Genomic DNA, 22,990 nt, shown 5'->3' on the forward strand with positions numbered 1-22,990 from the left:
AACTGAGGGAGTGAGGGGGAAGCTCTGCAACCATCAAGGGAAGAACAAGTGTTGAAGTGTCTTACACACTTCATAGGCGTGGTCAGTGTAACTGCAAGAGAGGGAGCCAGAAAGTGGTCAAGAGAGGTTGCAGATACAACAGGTGGCTGGATGCTTGTAAACCATTTTATACTCCCTGACCTTGACTCTGAATAACTTGGGAGTCATTGGAGAGTTACAGTCTAACATACAGTTAGTTACAGAATCACTCTGGATCCTTTTTGAGAATAAACTCAAAGAAGGCGAGAGGAAAAGCAAGGGAACACTTAGGCTTTGGCAATCATCTAGACACAGCGATGATAGCAAAGTTTGTTAAACAGTTATTCCTTCAGGTCTTTAGTTTTTAAATTTGGTTTTAAATGCCAGCTAGATCTTCAAGGGTTAGAAGGAAAACTCTGTAACTCACTCCTGTGTTCATTTCACAGAAGCAAACACTTTCAAGGCTTTCAGCTGTGTCCCCTCCCACGCCCACTATAGTTAGCAGCTTATTTCTTAGATAATGTGTTTGGGTTTTTTCATGCAAACACCTTACTTTTTTTTTTATTTTGGATACTATCCTTGGTATTATATCATGAAAAATGAAGATTTAGCTTTCTTACCTCTCCTGTACACACAGACACATGATACATGTATGTCTACAAACATACTTCCCGTTAGCCCATTTTATCAGTATAATCAGATTTGGCTAGACCAATATCCAGAATTTATATTCTTGTGATTCTGTATTAAATATTTTAACCAACTGAGCCACCCAGGCACCCTCTGTATTAAATATTTTAAATTCAGCTAAGTAATGCACTATGATTGGGTTTCATCTTATCTCTTATATGATCTTTTTGCCTTCCCAAAGTGAATAGTTGTCTAATATGTATCTATACTTAAATTTTTATGGATCTGTCATTAGTTTATTCCCAAACTCTTTGTTGAAATGTAAAACCCTTCTCTGCATATGCAAGTAACAAATTAATCAGTTAATTTCATCTTTTTCCCCCCTTCCTCCTGGTCCCTATGTCTCTCTGCTCCAGTGATTCCTCACCAAGTCCTTATCTTCCGATATCATTTTAATATTTCCCTGGAAATTTCCCTCATTTTTCTCCTCTGCTATATCCTAACCCTAGAAACTTATTTTCTTGTTTCTTATTACATTTTTCCTCTAATTCCTGAGTGTTTCTGGGCTTACTATAATACCAGCTTATGTTTCTGTATTTTACAGTCAGCTATGTAGATAATTACTTGTTGACTTGTGTTCTAACTTCTTATCTCCACTGTTTTCTCTATTCATATTTTTAAATAATTAAAAAATATCTCTATGGTCATAAATGGAGTTTGGGGAAGGAAGTACAGTGAGGGAAGATAACCAATAAAATATATTTAACTGAAAATATTTCATTGGACCTAATTTCACTTAACCATAGAGTATGAATGCTTTTCCCATATCAACAAATACCCTGTGTTACATTCATATTGCATTACAGTTTGTTGCTATAAATATGGCTTCCCTGAAAAAATACAACATATATGATATACACATACACATAGTTTCACATATCTCTAACTATGTATGTAGGGTAAATCTGTCTAGATAGAACAAATAGGCACATTTGAGAATGAGATTAGTTATTATTTCTTACTGTTATGACACAAGTATTATATGTTTAGAAAACACAAAAAAGCTACTTCTTTCTTTCTTCTATAATTAAAAGAAGGCAATAAATTCCACTATGTAGTAACAGCACAATTGTACAATTAAGTATTTTAATATTTAATGATTCAGGCTTTCTCTCTCTCTCTTTGATTTGTTTTATTTTGTATTGTTTTGTTTTCCCCTGTCTACCTCTATCACATGCTATGCAGGTCTATATTAACATATAAGTAGTCATATATGGTAAATGTTTAACAGGCTTGGGAGGGTGGGCCCTGATTTGTAGTGCTTGACAGTTTCTATGGTATAATCAATTACCTACTGTGGCTGATTTCAACCTCATATAACTTATGAAAGCACAGTTGGGAAAAGATGAGCAAAACCGACACTTGTGAGCCAATGGAAGCCAGCTCCAACACAACACAGTGTTACCTTGTCATATATCTTTTTAACTTCCTTCTTTTTTTTTTTTTTTTTTTTGAGGGAGGTGACCGGGACAGGGCCTGGGAAAGAGAGAATCCTAAGCAGGCTCCACACCCAGCACAAAGCCCAACACAGGGTTCGATCTCAGCACACTGAAATCAGGACCTGAGCTGAAATGAAGAGCCAGATGCTTAACCAACTGAGCCACCCAGGCGCCCCTTGCCATGTCTCTTTTAAATATTTTCTAGCTTGCATGCATTTCATCCTTTGAGGCTTTTTGAAAACTATCATTTAACTATTCGTTTAGATGTACAAAAAAATACACTTTTGTTTGACTTCCTCTATATGTTAAAATAGTTTATCTCAGCTCCAATAGTATGTAGATTATTCGTTTATATTATCTACTGGTGTTGTTTTGGTTTCAGCTTTATTTTATTTTTATTTATTTATTTATTTATTTATTTATTTATTTATTTATTTTAGGTAATCTCTATACCCAGTATGAGGCTCAAATTCGACCCTGATATCAAGAGTCGGATGCTCTACCAACTAAGCCAGCAAGGTGCCCTTCAGGTGTATTTTATTTTATTTTTTTACACTGTAGTTTGTTTGGAATTTCTTGCGATATAAGGTGCAGAATAATTTAATCTTATATCTTTAAAAATTGCTATCTCATCACCATTTATTGAATAATTTATCATCTCCCTAATATTAAAAATATTAACTTTTTACTACCACATTTTCTATTAATTGGATCTCTATGTTCTCTTTATTCATCATCTGCCTACTCGTGCATTTGCATTGTGCTTTTAAAATAATTTCAGGTTAACTATATAATATACTATTTAATTGTTTAAGGTCCCATTCATTTTCTCTCTAAATTTTCTTTATTATTTTGACTTGATTCCTTTATATTGACCTCAGTTGCTTTTCAAATCCAGAAATAAATCACCATAGGAAATACTATTAAAATTGCTTTAAATATTTTGATAACTTTGATGAGAATTGATATATTTAAATATTAAGTCTTCCCATCCACAGAAATGACAGATTGCTTAACTTGTTCATCTTCTTTTATGTATTTTAAGCAAATTATGTGGTTCCAAAAATATATGCCCTAGATTCAACTTGTTAGATATATTTCCAGCCATTCCATTTTTTATTTTATCGTAATAAATCATTTTCTTTTATTGCTGTATATAATATTTGCATATAATTTGTACTATATACAAAGCTATAAGTTTCCATATATTTATTCTAGCCACACTCTTCAAAACTTAAACACAGTTTTAAGTTTTTAATTAATTCTTGTTTTCGCTGTATGAAATACTACCATTTGTAAATAATTATAGATTTCTTCTCCTCCTTTCTAATGTTTTTTTTTTACTGCATTTTTGTACATGCATTTTTACTGCATGTACAAAAATCTCAAAGAAAAAATATTTAACATTATGGGTAAAAGCACATCCTCTGATTCTTGCCTTTATTTATTGTTTTCATTAATTTATTCATTTAGTCACAAATATTTTTCAGTACATATTAAGTACTTGGAAATGAATTTGGGGTTTTGCTATTAAATAAGATGTTAAGAATTGGTGAGTATTTTGTTTTTTTTTCAAACAATTCTCTATGTGCATCTAAAACATATTAAAAATGAGTTAATGAAACATAATATTTGATAATTTATCTATAAGTTTACTCTAAGTATTATGAATATGTTTTCATATATATCACAGATAGTGTTTTTAATTATTGCTAAGTAATACCAAATTTTGGATCATTCACGACTGTTTGACATTTTGGTTTTATTCAAATACTTTGGTATCAATAAAAAGTTGAGATGAAGAGTCTTGTACACATATCTAGCAAATGCATTTAATTATTGCCTTATGATAAATCCATAGAAATGAGATTGCTGGAATACAAAATAAGTACATTTTTAACTGTCGATATGTGGAGCCAAATTGGGCCTCTGGGAAGGTTATATCATTTTTATAGACCTAATGCTATTATTAATACTTGATGGTACTTCTTATTGAAAAATAGTTTGCTAAATTTGATTTACAATGAATATCTTTTTTATGTAACATAATTTTAATTAATTTTATGTGGGGAGTTAATTAAAATATTAATATTCTAGATTGTGCACTTAGAAAATGGCTTTGGGGCACCTGGGTGCCACCTGGCTCCCACCTGGGAGCCACCTGGGTGGCTCAGTTGGTTAAGCGTCTGCCTGTGGCTCAGGTCAGGACCCACTGGTCCTGGGATTGAGTCCATGTAGGACTACCTGCTCAGTGGGGAGTCTGCTTCTCCCTCTTCCTCTGCTTCTCCACCTGCTCCTGCTCTCTCTCTCAAATAAATAAATACAATCTTTAAAAAAAAAAAAAAGAAAGAAAATGTGCCTCAAAATGTAAAACAGAAGTGGCAGACCTAAAACTTTCCAGAATATACTTATAAACTATCTCAAACTAATTGTGGTTTGAAAATATGCCTGAAGACTAGAGCAGCCAGTGATTTCAAAGGGCTCCTACTAAACTAAAGACTGTTCTTTTACATATTTGAGGAACTTGTTCCCTATTTGATTAGAAACACAACTTCTTTTATGAATGAACATAGTTTGGAAAAGAATTATTTTAATTTTCTATATAATTATAAAATTATGACATAAGCTACATTGATTTGATAAATGAAACCATAATGAATTTGGATATGTTTAAAATACTGTCATTCCTTTTTCTAAAAGTGTATGACTCTTTCCAGACAATGTGAAGCATTTCTCTCTTAGCCTTTTATTTCCCCTATGTGTAGTCTGGTTAGAGAAGAAAGGCAAGCTGAACTTTAATTATTTCCAATTTTACTGTTGTGAATTTTAATATATTTATAGACTAGTATGATTGTACACTACCTTTAAATTGAAAAGTGAAATCATTTTTTTCTGAATAACTCATGGTCAAAATATGACAAGAAGATATGAGGCTATGATAAATCATATTTCAACAATGAACAAGACAAATAGTGTAATCCTCTCCTTTTACTGGTAAAGCATGGTACTTATTTCATGAGAAAAGAATTACCTCAGTGACATTAAAGGCCTTCTTTTTATATTATTTCTAGTCTTTCTGTAGGTCTTTTCCAGCTGTGTTCCATTTGCAACATTTATATCCATTCAAGCACTGAAATGCAACTTACTTTAGATGACATGCAAAGCACATTTTGTTTTATACTGTCCTTGAGATTTTTCTCTACACATAAGCAAAGACATAGTTGTAGAGGTAGTAATAGATCTCTCTTCAAACTAACTCCTCAATCAACTTTCAATTAACTTTTTTATTTGTTTGTTTTCTATTTGATTCTTTTTCTTCTATTTGCTAGGCAAGGATAGAATATTATCTGCCTTGCATATACTTGTAACAATTTCTCTGTAATGGAATTTTTAAAAGAATTATTTCTGTAACAAAGTAGTCCTTTTAATTTTTTTTTACAGTTATCATTTCAATTTGGCAATTTATTCATCTTCTGTTTGAAAAGAAAAAAACACTAAATGAAAGAGATCACTATCCCTATATAAAGAGCCAAATGATTTTCAGCTCCTTAGCTTAGTAATTTTAAAGGCAGGTTTTAGGTTTGGCATTGGGGACATACTACATGCATTTATGTCATGAACCAACTATACTTGGTCCTTTTGTGTCCAGTTTTCATCACGCTTCACTAGTGTTCTGCAAATTGGTGCTCAGGTTATGTACCACACAATAGCCCAAGACCATTCCTTGCTTATGCTTTTCTACTGGCCTAAGTTGGCCTTTCCTAATCACACTATTCAGATTTGTATTAACTTCTTGTTCATTTGATATGAAATACTAACACTGACAAAAATAACCTAAAACTCAAAGTATACAACTACAACAGGATATCATTGGCAAACTGGTGAATGAATGTTATCAGTTCAAAGAGGAGGATTCGTTATTGCACAAGAAAACCTGAAATTCCAGAAATTTTACAGCTCACATATGAAAGAAATTTGATAGCACTTTCTTTAAATTTGGCAACCATCCTAAAATTTCCTTGACAGTAATAAGTTATAAATCTGAGATAAATGTTTTTAAACTATTAATAATAGTTTATTTAGTCAACCTTGGCTAAAGGGAAATTAGAGTTCTTTCTATAGGAAACCATATCACAAAATTGTTTCCACATGAAGATATAACCAAAGATAATGCATCCAATGATGGTAGAAGAGAAAGGTAATATAAAATGTATAAGAAATGTAACTTAAATGTCAATTTATTTGTTTGGATTTGATGATTTAGTGGTGAACCAGATGGCCTTAATATTCTCCTCAGCCTGGTTAAACTTTAGACAGGTTTTCTTCCCATCTCCCTTTCTTAGAGCATTTAGTTTAGAAAACTTGCAATTGTAAATTCTTTCTCTGCCTCTTCGAGATGTAAATCCTCTGTGTCCAGGAATGTCTTTCTCAAGGGGAAATGAGAGCAATTAAGAAAGATAGCCCCCCCCCGCCACCCTGCCAGTCTCTAAGGGAATGTAGGAGCCTAAATTATATAAGCAACAATTAGTAAAAACTTTGACCTAAAACACTGACCAACCTTCCCACCAACGTCCTCCAGTACTTTTTCATTACTCAGATCAGTGTTTAATAATGTCCCTGCCTTTTTTTCAGCAGAGTTGAGTTCAATCTCTCTCTTCTATTGCAATAGTCTTTTTTTTTAATTAATTTATTTTTTTGAGAGAGAGAGACAGAGAGAGTGAGCAGGAGAGGAAAAGGGAGAGGGAAACAAGCAGACTCTCCGCTGAGTGGGAATCCCTATGAGGGGCTTGATCCCAGGACCCTGAGATCATGACCTGAGCCAAAATCAAGAGTTCGGACACTTAACCAACTGAGCCACCTAGGCACCCCTATTGCAATAGTCTTAAATGAAATCTTCTTCGCTGTTTTTAACAAGTGTCCAGTGTGATTTTTCTTTAACAGTGGTATTTGTTGGGGCTCTTGTGTGGCTCAGTCGGTTGAGCATCTGACTCTTGGTTTCAGCTGAGGTCATTATCTCAGGGTTGTGGGATCAAGCCCTGTCAGGGGTTCTGAGCTCAGTGCAAAGTCAGCTTGTCCCTTTCCCTCCTCCTCTGCTCCTCCCTCCACTCGCAAGCCTTTCTCTTTCCCTCTCTCAGGTAAATAAATAAAATCTTAAAAAAAAAAAGTGGTATTTGTCAGGTTTTTTTAAAAAATGTATATTTTGTTACAATTTTTTCTCTTTCTAGATAAACATTAGCATATATACCTAATTTATATTTGCAACTTTTATTTTATTTGTTGTTTTGTTGTTTTGTTTTTTCTTACAGATCTCTCTCAGTTTTATAAGCTCAAGATTCCTTAAAAATGGATTCACTTTTCCTCTTGCTCTTCACCATATTTTCAAGTATTTAAAAATATAATCAGTTCATGCTCATCTCCACGCCTCTCTTCAGCATGCACTCAGGGCCTGATAAGTTTTTGTCCTCACATATTCATTCATGAAAGTGTAACCAATATATCAAGAACTAAAGCAACTATCTTTTCTTTTTTAGAAAACTTTCTATAAGCCTTCAATTGGAATTAGTTTTTCCTGTGTTTTCATAGAACTGTTTATAATTTTGTAATATAACTTATTAGTCTGACAACTAATGGAGTTATTTGCATGTTTCCCCATCCTTTCATAAGAGAGACTGTTAAGTTTTTAGATTTCAGAGCCTCTATGTTATCAGTTTTTGTATTGCCTTCATTACCTTAAAGGAGGAGACTCAGGAAAGTATGTTGAATTAAATTGCTGCAACTTGATTTTCTTAGATTTAATCTGAAACCTTTTCTCATAAAAAAGATACTGAAAATCTCCCAGGATAATAAGTTACTTAGAGAGAAAAAGTAGTAATTGAGAAAAGAATATTCATGATATCCCATCATGTATCTCAGGGAGATAACCTCCTTTGATGACAAATTGAACTCAAATGCTTCCTCTTCTTTTGAAACTTTCCCTGACTTTTATAGGCTGATTTAATTTTATCTCTTAATCTCTTGGCATGCTGAATATCACCCTAACTATCTGATTTCCCTACTAAACTAGAAATCCTCCAGGTCATGGAGACTGTTCTTATTTGTCTTTTTATACTTGGTGCTTAGCATAGGTCTTTTCATATAATGAGGTGCTAATACTAAAAAAAAGTCAATACTAAAAAGAAGAAAAGAAGGAAGGCATAAACGGAAGAGGGGAAGGAAACAGGAAAGGAAAGAGAAAGAAAGACATATTACCCAACAGTAGTCAGGTCTATCCCCAAGACTTTCTGATCTTAAAGCCATGGTTTCTTTTTAGGTCACAACGTCTCCCATCCCAGGACCAAGATCCAGCTGCAGAGAACACCCAATTCTGCCGACAATTAAGATTAAAAGAAAAAAATGAATGCAAGCACTCATGAAAGCTATGAATCATCTCCTTTTCCCATGTAAATTACACAGCAATCAACATAAATGGGTTTAATAAAAGATGTATAAAGAAGTTACTTTTAAAAAATCCAAATAAGCTGCTTCTCACCATTTGATGCACATATACTATTCAAAATGTTTTATTTTAAAACATAGAATACTTCTCTATAGCCAGTGATACATCCGAGGAAAACACCATGTCTTTTCACACATGCATTTGCAAATCTTTCTTTTACTGTTATGTGTCTGTGTATTCTTTTCCAGTGATATCATTTATTTCAATATAAATTTTCACTAAAATTAATACTTATTTGTGAAATCTATAACATACAAATGAACAAAACTAAGACTACCCAAAATGATTTGGCCTAGAAAACTCTGTTAGGATTCTGTTGCAGTGATTAGACTGAAGGGCTGGCAGCAGAGACAGAAATTGACATAATCATGATATACATGATGTGTGTTTTTCATGTACTGATAGTATACTATGATGAATTAGAACTGAAAGATAGGAATCAAGAATAGCTGTTATCTTTTTGGCGTAAGCAGCTAATTTATGGTGGTAATTCCTTTTTAGGAAGAGAAACAGTACAGGGACATATCAAGAATTTTGTGTTTTGGAAAAGTTCCATTTGAAGTTGCTATTATATATTCAAGTCAAGATGTCAAGTAAGTAGTTTCATGTGTGGATTGATAGTTAAAGGTAAAATAATCAAGGCTGTTCATTTAAAATCAGTGGGGAGTAACTTAAAATATTTTGTTTTTAGGATTGTTTAAATATGAGAATTTTTAAAAAATAAAGGGCTATCATTCATTCAGTTCTTTTTTTATAGCATACTATATATTGTTCATCTGACAATCATCTTCATTTTATAGTTCTGAAAATTAAACAAATAATCAATTGGTTTTGGGGTTTTTATTATTTTTTACTATGTTCAGTTAGCTGACATATAGTACATCATTAGTTTTTGATGTAGTGTTCAATGATTCATTAGTTGTGTATAACACCCAGTGCTCATCACAGCACAACACATGCCCTCCTTAATACCCATCACCTGGCTACCCTATTCCCCCACCCCCCTCCCTTCTGTAACCCTCAGTTTGTTTCCCTGAGTCCAGAGTCTCTCATGGTTTGTCTCCTCTGATTTCTTCCCATTCAGTTTTCCCTCCCTTCCGCTATGGTCCTGTGGGCTATTCCTTATGTTCCACATATGAGTGAAACCATATGATAATTGTCTTTTTCTCTGCTTGACTTATTTAACTTAGCATAATCCCCTCCAGTTCCAGCCATGTCGATGCAAATGGTAGGTATTCATCCTTTCTGATGGCTGAGGAAACAGTCAACAAAACTAAGAAGCAACCCACAGAATGGGAGAAGATATTTGTAAATGACATTACAGAAAAGGGTTGGTATCCAAGATCTATAAAGAACCTCTCAAACTCAACACCCAGAAAACAAATAATCCATCAAGAAATAGGCTGAAGACATGAACAGACATTTCTCCAAAGAAGACATACAAATGGCTAATAGACACATGAAAAAATGTTCAACATCACTAGCCATCAGAGAAATACCAATCAAAACCACAATGAAATACCACCTTACACCAGTCAGAATGGTTTGTTTTTAAAGATTCATTTATTTATTTTAGAAAGAGAGAGTAAGCAGGGGGAGGGGCAGAGGGAGAGAGAATCTCAAGCAGACTCCCCACTGAGCACAGAGCCCCATGGGGAGGCGTGGTGTTTGATCTCCCAACCCTGAGATAATGACCTAAGCCAAAACCAAGATTCGGACACTGAACCAACTGAGCCACCCAGGTACCCCTACAATGGTTATTTTTGAATGCTGATGCCCTCATTCTGGCTTTTCTGAAAAATTCTACTTTGATACTAAAAAAAAAAATAAAAGTGTGTATATATTCAAGATAGTCATAAGTTGTTGATTTGCCAGGACAGTTATTTTTCCTCTTTGTTTCTGAAAGCACATTTTATATTTTAGAATACTGTAAATAGCTTTTAATGGGTTATATACATTTTTCATATGAGAAAACAGGTATCACATTAAATTGTAGTGAGCCACTGAGCTGTTTGGTATTACATAGCTCTGTTAACTTAATCTGCAAGTAACTATATACTACATGTTATGGGCCAGATACTCAGCTAGATGCCTTGGGGTATTAAAAAATAGCTACTCTTAAATTTTTCTAGTTAATCTCACTAATATGCTAGGGCAAGAGACTGACACACATATATTCTTCCAAAGAGATAAATTCTATAGAAGAGTACAGTAAGTTGTACAAGAGGTCTGAAGAGGAGGGGTAAATTTGAATAAATTATTTATTGAGAGCAATAGTGCAGTTATTTTTGTATTGGATCGGGCATTGGACCCACATATTAATATTAATATCAATATACTGACTGAATACCTCATGGTAGACTAAAGCTCATAAAGCTATCAGAATTTCCCATATTTCAGAATGACCATTATTGTAGATTATTGACACATTTGTACAAAAGTATTTTCCCCTTTTCGATCTCATGACTGCTTCTAATCTTGGATTATTTGATGATGTCATAGCCTAGTGTCTGTGATACTTGAATTGATTACTGAGGAAAGAAGGATCCATGGTGAGAACATGCATAGTAAACTAAAGGAACAGTCTGCTGATTACACAGAAGAAAATTTCTATTTACATGCAAATATCTTTGTAATCAGCAGTGATAGGAAAGGAAATGTATGAGTCTAAAGCATTCCAGTTTTCAAGTATTTCAACTTTCCCTAAGCCCCTACCTCAGAAAGTGTTTCCTCATATCAATGACAAAGCTTATCTCATTTAACAAAAACTGAGGCATATTTTATTTGAATCAAAGCATATTAATGAGTCTTTTCTCATTTCTTCTTCAGTGTCATTCTTTCACTTTCGGATTATCTTTAGTTGGAATTTTTCTCTGGTCATTATTTTAGTCTTTAGCTTTCTAAAAATGATAGCTCAAAGCCTTACTTTTGGTCTTTTTAAAAGGGGATAACACTGACCACACAGGTTATTCTGGCCATACCACCTTGAACATGCCCAATCTCATCAGGTTTAATTAAAGTAATGTACATTTTGGGGTGCCTGGGTGGCTCAGTCTGTTAAGTGTCCGCCTTTGGCTCAGGTCCTGATCCCAGGGTCCTGGGGTCGAGTCCCAGGTCAGGCTCCCTGCTCCACAGGGAGCCTGCTTCCCCCACTCCCTTTGCCTCCCTTTCTGTCTGTCTCTCATGAATAAAGAAAATCTTAAAAAAAATAAAATAATGTATATTTTAGTAACCGAGTGCTTGATATATCATGTAAGTATTCAAAATTGGTGGTTTTACACAGAAAGTGAAGTGCAATAGGCATTAAGCTACAATGTTAACATAATTCTAGAACCATGAAATTGGAAGTTCATAAACATTTAAAGGAAAGGGACTTTTCACTAACAATCATGTCCCAGAAAAAATGTCAACTGATCTTATTACTGATTTAAAGACTGAAATCCTGAGGGAAAAAAAAAAATCCAGCTTCCACTTGTATTTAGGAAATCCATAAGGATTCACTTCTTTGACAAATGACATTAAGCATGGTCATTATTCTAAATTCCCTTACCCAAGATAATACAAGATAAATATTTCACTGGTATGAATCTGAACAACCACATGCTAAAGTGGATTAGAAATGCTAAATTTCAATTAAAGTGATTGCTACAGTGTGATGATACTTATAGACAGGACAAAGTTCTCAAACATGGTTTAGGGACTTTTTCTGTTAGTCTATGGGGCAAATATGTAATGTAGGAAGGACGTTAGGATTCGAAGCTGATGGTCAAGAAAGAATTCTTGAGACATCTTTGGTGCAAAAAGATGGTTTTATTAAAGCATGGGGACAGGACCCATGGGCAGAAAGAGCTGCACCGGGGTCATGAGGAGTGGCCCATTATATATTTTCAAGTTGGGAAGGAGCTAGGGATAGTGTAAGTCTCTAAGGAATTCTGGAAGCAAGGTTTCCAGGACCTTGAGCTATTGTTGGGAAAAGGTCATTTATTATTGCCTAATAAAACCTGAGTCATGAGACCCTTCAGATGTATATGGTGGGTCATATTCTTGGTGGATGATTGCCAACATGGATCTTGGGGGGTAAAGATAAAGGAAGTTTCCAAAGGAATTTTTATATGTTAAAGTAGACTTATAGGGTCCTGGGGGTTGAACTAAGATTGACTTTTGCCCTTAGCAAAGCACTGAAATTGAGGCAGTTGAGTCCCTAGAGGAATGTCATTCTGCTTGTTTCAAGGACTTGTCAAGGGGCTGTAGATAGTAAGGAAATTTAATAATTTCTCTCCTGCCTTTGTTTCCCACATCAATATATTTTCAAAATAATACTAGGTTCAACAAATGTTGCTGAGACAAGTGGATAATAATGCAAAATTATAAACTTGAAAACCTACCTCACACTATACACAAAGATTAGCTCTACCTGGATCATAGACCTAAATGTTAAGAACTGAAATTGTAAAACTCTTAAAATAGAAGAGTAAATCTGGATGACCTTAGATTAAGCTATGATTTCTCAGGTATGATACCAAAAGCACAAACAATAAAGGAGAAGATTCATTAATTGAACTGAAACAAAATCTTTAAAAACCTGTGCTTCAAAGGACACTATTTAAAAAGTAGAAAGACAACCCAGAAACAGAGAGAAAATATTTGCAAATCATAGATCTGATAAAAGACTGTAGTAGTCACAGTTCTCCAGAGAAACAAAATCAACAGGATATACTTATATACAGAGAGATTTATTTTGAGGCATTGGCTCACGTGATTGTGAAGTCTTGGTAAATTCAAAATCTGCAGGGTAGACTTGCAGGCTGCAGACTCAGAGAAGAGTTGCAGTTTGAGTCCAAAAGGCAGTCTTGGTGACAAAATTCCTTCTTGCTTAGGAGAGGCCAGTCTTTGTTCTATTATGGCCTTCATCTCACTGGATGAAGTCCATTCACATTATGGAAAGTAATCTGCTTTACTCAAAGTCCAGCAATTTAAATATTAATCTCATCCAATAAAATACCTTCATGGGAGTATCTATAATACTGTTTGACCAAATCTGGGCATGGTGACCCAGTCTATTTGACATATGAAATTAACCATCACAAGGGACTTATATCCAGAATACATAAAAAAAACTTACAACTCAAAAATAAAAAGACAAATGATCTAATTAAAAATTGAGCAAAAAAGGTAAATAAATGTTTCTCTAAAGAAGACATATGGATGGGTAATAAGTATATGAAAAGATGATCAACATCGTTAGTCATTTTGGAGGTGTTAAATGAAAACTAAGATATCACACATGCTAGGCTGGCTAAAAAAGACAAGACAAGACAAGAACAAGAACAAGTGTTGGTAAGAATGTGGATAAGCTGTAACTTTTATACACTGATGGTGGGAATGTATAATAGTGCAGCTGTTGTGGAAAACAATCTGCAAGTTCCTCAAAATGTTATATAAAGAGTTACAAAAGACCCAGCAATTCCTAGGTATCTAACTAACAAAATGAAAGAAAATATTTCCAAAAAAAAAAACCCTTGCACACTAATGTTCGTAGCAGAGTTATTTATAACAGCCAAAAAGTAGGAAAAAAAAAAAACCTCAATATCCTTTAAGTAATGAATAAATACAATGTAGTATATCCACACAAAGGAATGCTATTTGACAATAGAGAGGAATGAAGTACTGGCATAAAATCTTTAAAAAAAAAAAAAAAAAGAAGTACTGGCATATGTTGCAACATGGATGGGCCTCAAATAGGGTATAAGTGAAAGAAGCCAGTGACAAAAAGCCACATATCTTATAAAAGAAATTTATAAAAAGAAAACTAGTGGTTACAAGATATTGTGGGGTGGAAAATGGAGAGGGACAGGTAATGGGGACAGGCTTTCTTTTTGTGTTGTTGAAAATGTTCTGAATTTAAGATTTTAGTGATTATTGCATAATTTTGTAAATATACTACAAAACATTGAATTGTACACTTCAAACAGATGAACTTTGGGCGCCTGGGTGGCTCAGATGGTTAAGCGTCTGCCTTCGGCTCAGGTCATGATCCCAGGGTCCTGGGATTGAGCCCGGCGTCGGGCTCCCTGCTCGGCAGGAAACCTGCTTCTCCCTCTCCCTCTGCCTCTCCCCTGCTCATAATCTCTCTCTCTGTATCTCTTTGTCTCAAATGAATAAATAAAATCTTAAAAAAAAAACAGATGAACTTTGTGGCATGTAAATTATATCTCAATAAACCTGTTAAGACAAAGATGTCATTTGCCTTTTTTATTCTTATTCTTTGATGAGTATAAATGGGATTTTCCAGAGGCTACATATCATCACAGATTAATACAGGAGCAGATATAAGAATATATAAGAATCCTGATGACTTCTATTAATCCATATATTAGAAGAGATTTGTAAAAATAAAACAGTGATTTTGAAAATGTAAAACAATATCTTGAAAAACATACATTTATTGTTCATAAAATTCTGTTATTTTTGGTTTACATATTTTATTAATATGTTTGAATTAATAAAAATCTTTAAATGTTCTGTTTTAATTTTTAATACAGAAAATATATACAGATATAATCCACACAAACCAAAGTTCTTTGGTGTCTTCAATGATTTTTAAAGAGTAGATAAAGGGAACTTGAAAGAAAAATATTTGGAAACTGCTGAAGCAGGGTAATGAACACACAAATAAACGGTTGAGACAGTGCAGGAGTGTTACCTATTTCATATGCTATGACTGGAAGATGAATGCAAATTGTACAAAAATCCTCTCTTTTCCCCATATATTCTGATGCCTACATATTGTAATGAATTTTTCTGATGAGTATAGAGGGATGAAAATATGAAAAGGGAAAATTATTTTTAGTTAAATGATCATAAAGGCAACTTAGCAAAGAAATTGCCATTTTTTCAGACATCTTTATTTCTGCAAAAGCTCTCCATGAAATAATTAATGGTAATAAATGTCTTTGAAAATGAATCCATGATACAGTTGTCTTTGTGATCAAAGGTAGCTGTGCTTATAAACATACTAAAAGAGCATATTTCAAGGACAGTAACTCCAGCTAAGAGAGAATTTCTGAGAAACTCTTGAGTGCTAAGTTTACTCAGAAAAACATTCAAGTAAGTAAGAAATACATATCTTAGGTGGAAACACACAGCAGAGAAAAGACACTTTATGATGGTTTCTAGCATCTCTTGCTCTTTTCAATTACAGAATCATAGGTAAATGCTAATAACACACTGATGAAATTTCAGATCAAGGCTTAACTTTGCCACTTAAAAATTCTGATTTAAACTCTGCTCCACTATTTTCCAACCTGAGAATTGATGAAAATGATGAAAATCTTGTAAGGATGGAGGGAGAATTAAATAAAAACTGCATTTCAACAAATATTATTTATCTCTTTTTACAGTCCACTTCCCATTACACAGATGGAGTGTTCAAGGCATAGGGATTATCAACTTGCTGAAGACAATACAAATGCTAATAGATGCCAGTATAGGTACTAGCTCAAATCTTATCTCAAATACTCCAACCTGTTATATAACATCGCACTTTATTTTGCTGGAGGAGGTCCTTGAGAGGACATGACTGCTAGATGTCCCACAGACTGGTCCTGAGTAATGAGTCTCTTTGCCCTTTCACTGTTTGGAATATATGTTCTTCTCACCATTCCCATAGCCAGGGCTGTGGACATATCCTTGAAAGAGTAAGGTATTGTTGAGACCTTCTGGACTGAAAACATGAATGAACCCAATTAAAGCCTCTACATAAACTTTTAAGATTCTGCTGGTAGGTACGGAGATCTACTTGTCTTAAGGCCACCCAAGACAAGCCTCAAAAGTAAGTTCAGTTGTTGCTAACAACATTGTAGAAGTGTTGTTATAAAAAAAAAATCCCAATTCTATAAGATCTGGATCTGAAGATCTGGCCATTTTTTCCTTCATTACCTCAAGGTAACAACTGCCTGGAGTTTAAAATTGTGGCTGCCCTCTTTGACTGAAGTGATTTCTCAAAGTGATTTGTAGAACACTTGGGTTCTCTGGGTCCCTTTCAAAAAGTTCATGAGGTCAATACTATTTTCATAGTAATACTAAAATGTTACTTACTTTTTTTTCTCTGGGTTGATATTTGCACTGATGTGGCAAAAGCAATAGTGGGTAAAAATGCTGGCTCTTTAGCAGTAAGCAACATGGTCATACTGGTACCCTAATTTTCACTGCTATTCACACAATTAAAAAAAACTGCTTCACTTTAAAATGTTCTTGTTGAAACATTAAAAATAGTAAATCTATTAAATCTCCTCCCGTATGGGGTGCCTGCATGGTTCAGTGGGTTAAGCATCTGCCTTCGGCTCAGGTCATATGTCTGCTGGTCTTGGGATTGAGCTGAGTTGAGTCGGGCTCCCAGCTAAGTGGGGAGTCTGCTTCTCCCTCTTCCTCTGCTCTCCCCACTGCTCAGGCTTTCTCTCTTGCTCTCTCTCTCTAATAAATGAGTAAAATCTTTAAAAAAATCTCATCCCTTACATATGCATTTAATATTCTGTGTAACAAAATGCACAAAGTGCCTCTGCAACATACAACCCTACCATGCTTGTCTTGATGAAAAACACTTGTACAATTTTTTGAGTTGCATTGGACTGGCTGCTCTATTCATGGAACACCATTTTAATAGGAAGAAATGTTGACAGACAAACTGTGGTTATTCAGACTGGGTATCTGGCAGACATTTTCTCTGAAGTGAACAATGACAGCCTGCCATTTCAAGGAAAATAACTAACAGTGTTTGATAGGAAATGCCTCAATCTTTGGAATATCTACATAACTTAGTATATCAGTATTTTCCAAATAAGCAAAGATTCAAGGTACAAAAACATTCATGAGACCCTTTCAAAATAAAAATTAAAAAAAACATGAGAAGTTCACAGATGATTTCACATTCCAGTTTGAAACAAACCTTTAAGAAGCTACCACTTGTTACTTGAAACTAATTTTCTTGTAGAACAGAGGAAGACAAGTAATCTTTACTTGTAAGTAGTATAGTTTTTATTCATATTAAGAATAGATTGACTAGCCAAATGGACTTGTGTAATTATTGTCCACATGAAAGACTATGTTATTATTTCTAAGACAAAATTATTTTGTGTAGAAATGATACAATTATACTTGGTTTATAAATTAATTACTTCATCTGTTTATCATAAGGTATATCCATTCATTTTGAAACCTATATATGTATATATAGTACCCTATAATTGATACATTGACTTATGTTTTGTCTTGAGAGGGCATATGAATAAAAGTGATAACTGCTTTAACATTCACATAAGATTTTGTGGAAGTTATTTCATTTATTTTCAATTCTTCAAAATCAGTGGCCTTCAAAAATCAGATGAGGTGTTTGTTTAAATGCAGATTTCCAGTCTTGGCACAAAACAAATTATTCCCCTTTATAAGGATGCTTGCCAGGATTATTCTTCACTCACTTTTTTTTTTTTTAAAGAAAACATTTACTATAAGCAACATAAGTACTATAACTTTTAAAGCAATTAGATTTGGTTTTAATTAATTGGGCATTTTTAGTCATGCAGCTGATCTCTACCTTTTTAAAGTTCACACTGCCAGAAAACAGGGCTTCCTCATAGCAAATAGGTTTAAAATCTTGGTATGCAACATTATCCTTATTTCTGGAAGCACTTGATGTATCTATCTTTCTTATATTTTTTCCCCATACTTTAAGTATTTTATTTATTATATTTTTTCTGCATTTTTAGTTTTACATTGTACATATGAAACCATTCTCATGTTAAAAACAATATATATTCAGTAAAGAGGAAAATTTCCATTTACTCTGCACTCTGATTTTCTTCCAAAATAATAATTCCGGTTATTAGATAAGTATGCTACATTCAAAATTTTGTTTTTCAAAGTCATTGTTTGATTTTTGTTTTATTTTTAAAGTATTAAGACTGTAAAGTTTCAGAATTTTAGAAGTGAATTCATACACATCTAGTTTAAAATGTACGTGGAAAAAATAAATATATGAAAAAGAAATATATTATAGTCATGAATTTCTACCATCCACTATCAACATTTGTTAGTAGTTTGACATCCATTCTTCCATTTTCTATAGCCTATTCTAAAAATAAGCCAACAAATACATTTATCTTCACGCATGAAAACCAAGTAGTCTTTGACAACTTCTCACTTATTCATATAGTTGTGTTCCCTAACTTCTCACATGCCAGTCAGGTGCTTTGGTTTTTTACCTTGTTGATGTGATAGATTACATTGATTGATTTTTGAATGTTAAATCAGTCTTGCATACTTGGGATAAATCCCACTTGGTCATGACGTATAATTATTTTTACACATTGCCGGATTTGATATGCTAATATTTTGTTGAGGATTTCTATAGCCATGTTCATGAAAAATACTGGTCTCTAGTTTTTTGTTTGTTTCTTGTAATGTCTTTGTCTGGTTTTGGTATTAGGGTAATACTAGTCTCATTATGAGTTAGGAAGTATTCATTTGCTTCTATACTCTGAAAAATTTGGTAGAAAACTGGTATAATTTTGTCCTTAAATGTTTGACAGAACACACTACATCTTAAGATTGCAAAGAAAGCAAAACATGTACATATATATATACATTTGAATAGAGTGAAAAAAGGACTAAAATGAAGTATATATCTATAAAAGTAGATGTAAAAAATAAAAGTTGAAAGTGACTTAAAAACATAAGTTGGTACAATAAGAATCTAGTTGAAATGGGAAAAAGGTAAAAAAAAGAAATGGAAAATTTTAGACTGAAAGGTAACAAAGATAATTGAAGCCAAAATGTCCTTCAACAGATGAATGGATAACGAAGATGTGGTTCATATATACAACAGAATACTATTCAGTCATCAGAAAGGATGATAACTACCATTTACATAGAGATGGATGGAACTGGAGGGTATTACGCTAAGTGAAATAAGTCAATCAGAGAAAGACAATTATATGGTTTCATTCATATGTGGAATATGAGAAATAGCTCAGAGGATCATAGGGGAAGGGAGGAAAAACTGAATAGTAAGAAATCAGAGAGGGAGCCAAACCATGAGAGATTCTTGACTCTGGGAAACAAACTGAGGGTTGTGAAAAGGGAGTTGGGTGGGAGGATGGGGTAACTGGACAATGGGCATTAAGGAGGGCACGTTATTTGATGAGCACTGGGTGTTACATGTAACTAATGAATCACTGAACACTAAACCAAAACTAATGATTTACTGCATGTTGGCTAATTGAATTTAAATAAAAACAAACAAAAATGTTTGACAGAATTTATAGTGAAACTATTTGGGCCTGGTACTTTGTTTTACAAATGTTACTAATTTTGATTCAATTTATTTAATAGATATGGGTCTATTCAGATAGCTTATTTCTTCTTGTGTGAATTTTAGCAACTGTGTCTTTCAAGTAATTGCTCTATTTCATCTAGATTATCAAATTTATGGGCACAGAGTTTTTCATAGAATTTCTTTGTTAACCTTTTAATGTCCATGGGATATGTGATGATGATCCTCTTTCATTTTTGATATTAGCAATTTGTATTGTTTCTTTTTCTTAGTCTGCTTAGATAGAGGCTTACTGACATTATTGATATTTTTAAGGAAACACCTTTTTTATTGATATTCTTTACTGTTCCTGTTTTCAATTTTATTGATTTCTTCTGTAACTCTTTTTCTTTTTCTTTTGCATTTATCTTACTCTTGTTTTTCTAGTTTTCCAATGTAGAAACTTAGATTTTCGATTTTAGGTCTCTCTTTCTTTCTAATATTTGCATTCAATGCTACAAATTTCCCTCTAAGCCCTGCTTTCACCACATCCCATAAATTTTGAGAAGTTGTGTTTTAATTTTCATTTAGTTCAAAATACTTTAAAACTTCTCTTGATATTTCTTCTTTGACCCATATGTTATTTGGAAGTGTGTTGTTTAATCTCCATATATTTTGGAATTTCTCATTATCTTTCTGTTACTGATTTCTAGTTTAGTCCCATTGTGATCTGAGAGCAGATATTGCATGACCTATCCTTTGAAATTTGTGATGGGGTGTTTTTAACCCAGAATGTAGTCTATCTTGATGAATGTTCCATGTGAACTTAAGAAGAATGTGTATTCTGCTGTTGTCGAATGAAGTAGTCTATGTAAGCCACTTATGTCCAGTTGATTTATGGTGTCATTAAGTTGATTGTCCTTGATTTCTCTTTTACTTTTTAAGGATAATTTTGCAGTACTGGGTGTTTTTGTTTTGTTTTTTTTCTTAACACTTTAAAAATTTCACTCCATTCTCTTCTTGCTTGCATAATTTTTAAGTAGAAGTCAGGTGTAATTTTATCTCTATTCCTCTATATAAAATGTGTTGGTTTTTCCTCTGACTTCTTTCAGTATTTTTTATTTATCTTTGACTTCCTGTAGTTTGAAAATTATATGCCTAAGTATAATTTGTTGGCATTTATTCTGCTTAGTGTTTTCTGAGTTTCCTGGATTTTTGGTTTGGTCTCTGACATCAATTTGGATGAGAAAAAAAAGCATTTCTTATTGTTTTAAATATTTCTTCTGTTTCTTTCCTTTTTTTCCTCTAGTAGTCTCCTTGTATGTATGTTATTATTTTTTAATGTATGTATTCATTGATAAATTAATTACAGTTGTCCCACAGTCCTTGGATACTCCTTTTTGGTGGTTGTGTATATGTGTGGTTGTGTATATGTGTGTTTTTCTTTGATCTCTGCTTTTTGATTTTGGAAGTTATTATTGACATATTCTCAAGCTCAGAGTTTGTTTCCTAGAATATGTCCAGTTCATTAATAAGTCCATTAAAGGTATCCTTCATTTTGAAAACTTTTTTTAAGATTTATTTATTTATTTGAGAGAGAGGCAGTACAAACAGGGGAGAAGCAGAGGCAGAGGGAAAAGGAGAAGCAGACTCCCTGCCAAGCTGGGAGCCCAACGTGGGGCTTGATCCCAGGACTTGGTGATCATGAACTGAGCTGAAGGCAGATGCTCAACCATCTGAGCTACCCAGGCACCCCGGTATTCTTCATTTTGACTGTAGTGTTATTGATTTCTAGCATTTCTTTTTGATTCTTTCTTAGTATGTCTAGCTTTCTGCTTACATTGACCATCTCTTCTTGCATACCATTTACTTTATTCATTAGCCCTCAGCATATTAATCATAGTCATTTTAAATTCCCAGTCTGATAATTCCAACATCTTTGCCATGTTTGGTTCTGCTACTTGATCTGTCTCTACAAATTGTGCTTTTGCCTTTTGGTGGTATTCCTACTAATTTTTGCTTCATAGTTGGACATGATCTACCAAGTAAAATGAAGAGCAAATAGGCCCTTAGTAATGTGGAGGTGAGGTTTGGGGGAAGGGAATTGTTCTATAGTTTCATAATTAGATCTCAGTCTTTTACTGAGTCTATGCCTCTGGACTATGAATTTCACAAGTGTTTTTCAGTTTTTTTCTACCCCCTTATGTGGGATAGGATGGTTAGAGTGGGCTGGAGTTGAGTGTTTCCCTTCCCCAAGGTGAATTAGGCTCTGACAAGACCCTGGTAAGGAGGTTAGACTCTGGTTAACTAATTCCTCTTGAGAACATCTCTTGTTTAGAAGAACAAAGTACATTGGTGTATTTCAAATACACCTTTTCTCCTTGCCCTGCCAGAAGTAGGAGGGGATTTTTTCCAGATATTTACCATGAGAACCTGGTTGACTTCCCTGGGGTAAATTTCACAAAATTGTGGAGGTCCCTCTTTGACTGGATACCTCTAGAATTTTTAATTCTTAGATTTGTCCATACTGCATTTCCAGTAACTCACTGATCACAGTTAAGGCTCTTCTAACCTGGTACTCCTTCCTGTGGTAGTTTCCATTTGTGAGTCTCTGTTCTGATAAACCAACTTCCTATACTCACCTGTTTATCCCTCTAATTTGGAGGCAACAGTTATCCTGTGTCCTTCCCTCTCTTACAGATCTTGGAAAAGTTGTTGATTTCCCCATATGTTTAGCTTTTTACTTGTTATTATGGAGTGGAAACTTCTAAGCTCCTAACATGTGGAGCCAAAAATGAGAAATGATGGCCTCTTCTGATTTCATGATTTTAAAGGGAATATGAAAAGCTAAAGTCCATATATTATGAATGATTCAGAAGAATGGGTTTTCAAAGTATAGGATCAACATGTATGAGACAGAATATTTTAAATCCACATAGATGTTCACCACTAAGACATATGGTGGCACTCTGATTTGGGTCTTTATATCAAAGATAATGCATTAGAAAGGTGTGTTGTAGTTGGTATGGATATGTTACACAC

The sequence above is a fragment of the Eumetopias jubatus genome, unplaced genomic scaffold (assembly GCF_037043125.1).
Source record: "Eumetopias jubatus isolate StellerSeaLion01/CBP00866 unplaced genomic scaffold, mEumJub1_p1.0 scaffold_8, whole genome shotgun sequence".
NCBI classification, from domain to species: Eukaryota; Metazoa; Chordata; class Mammalia; order Carnivora; family Otariidae; genus Eumetopias; species Eumetopias jubatus.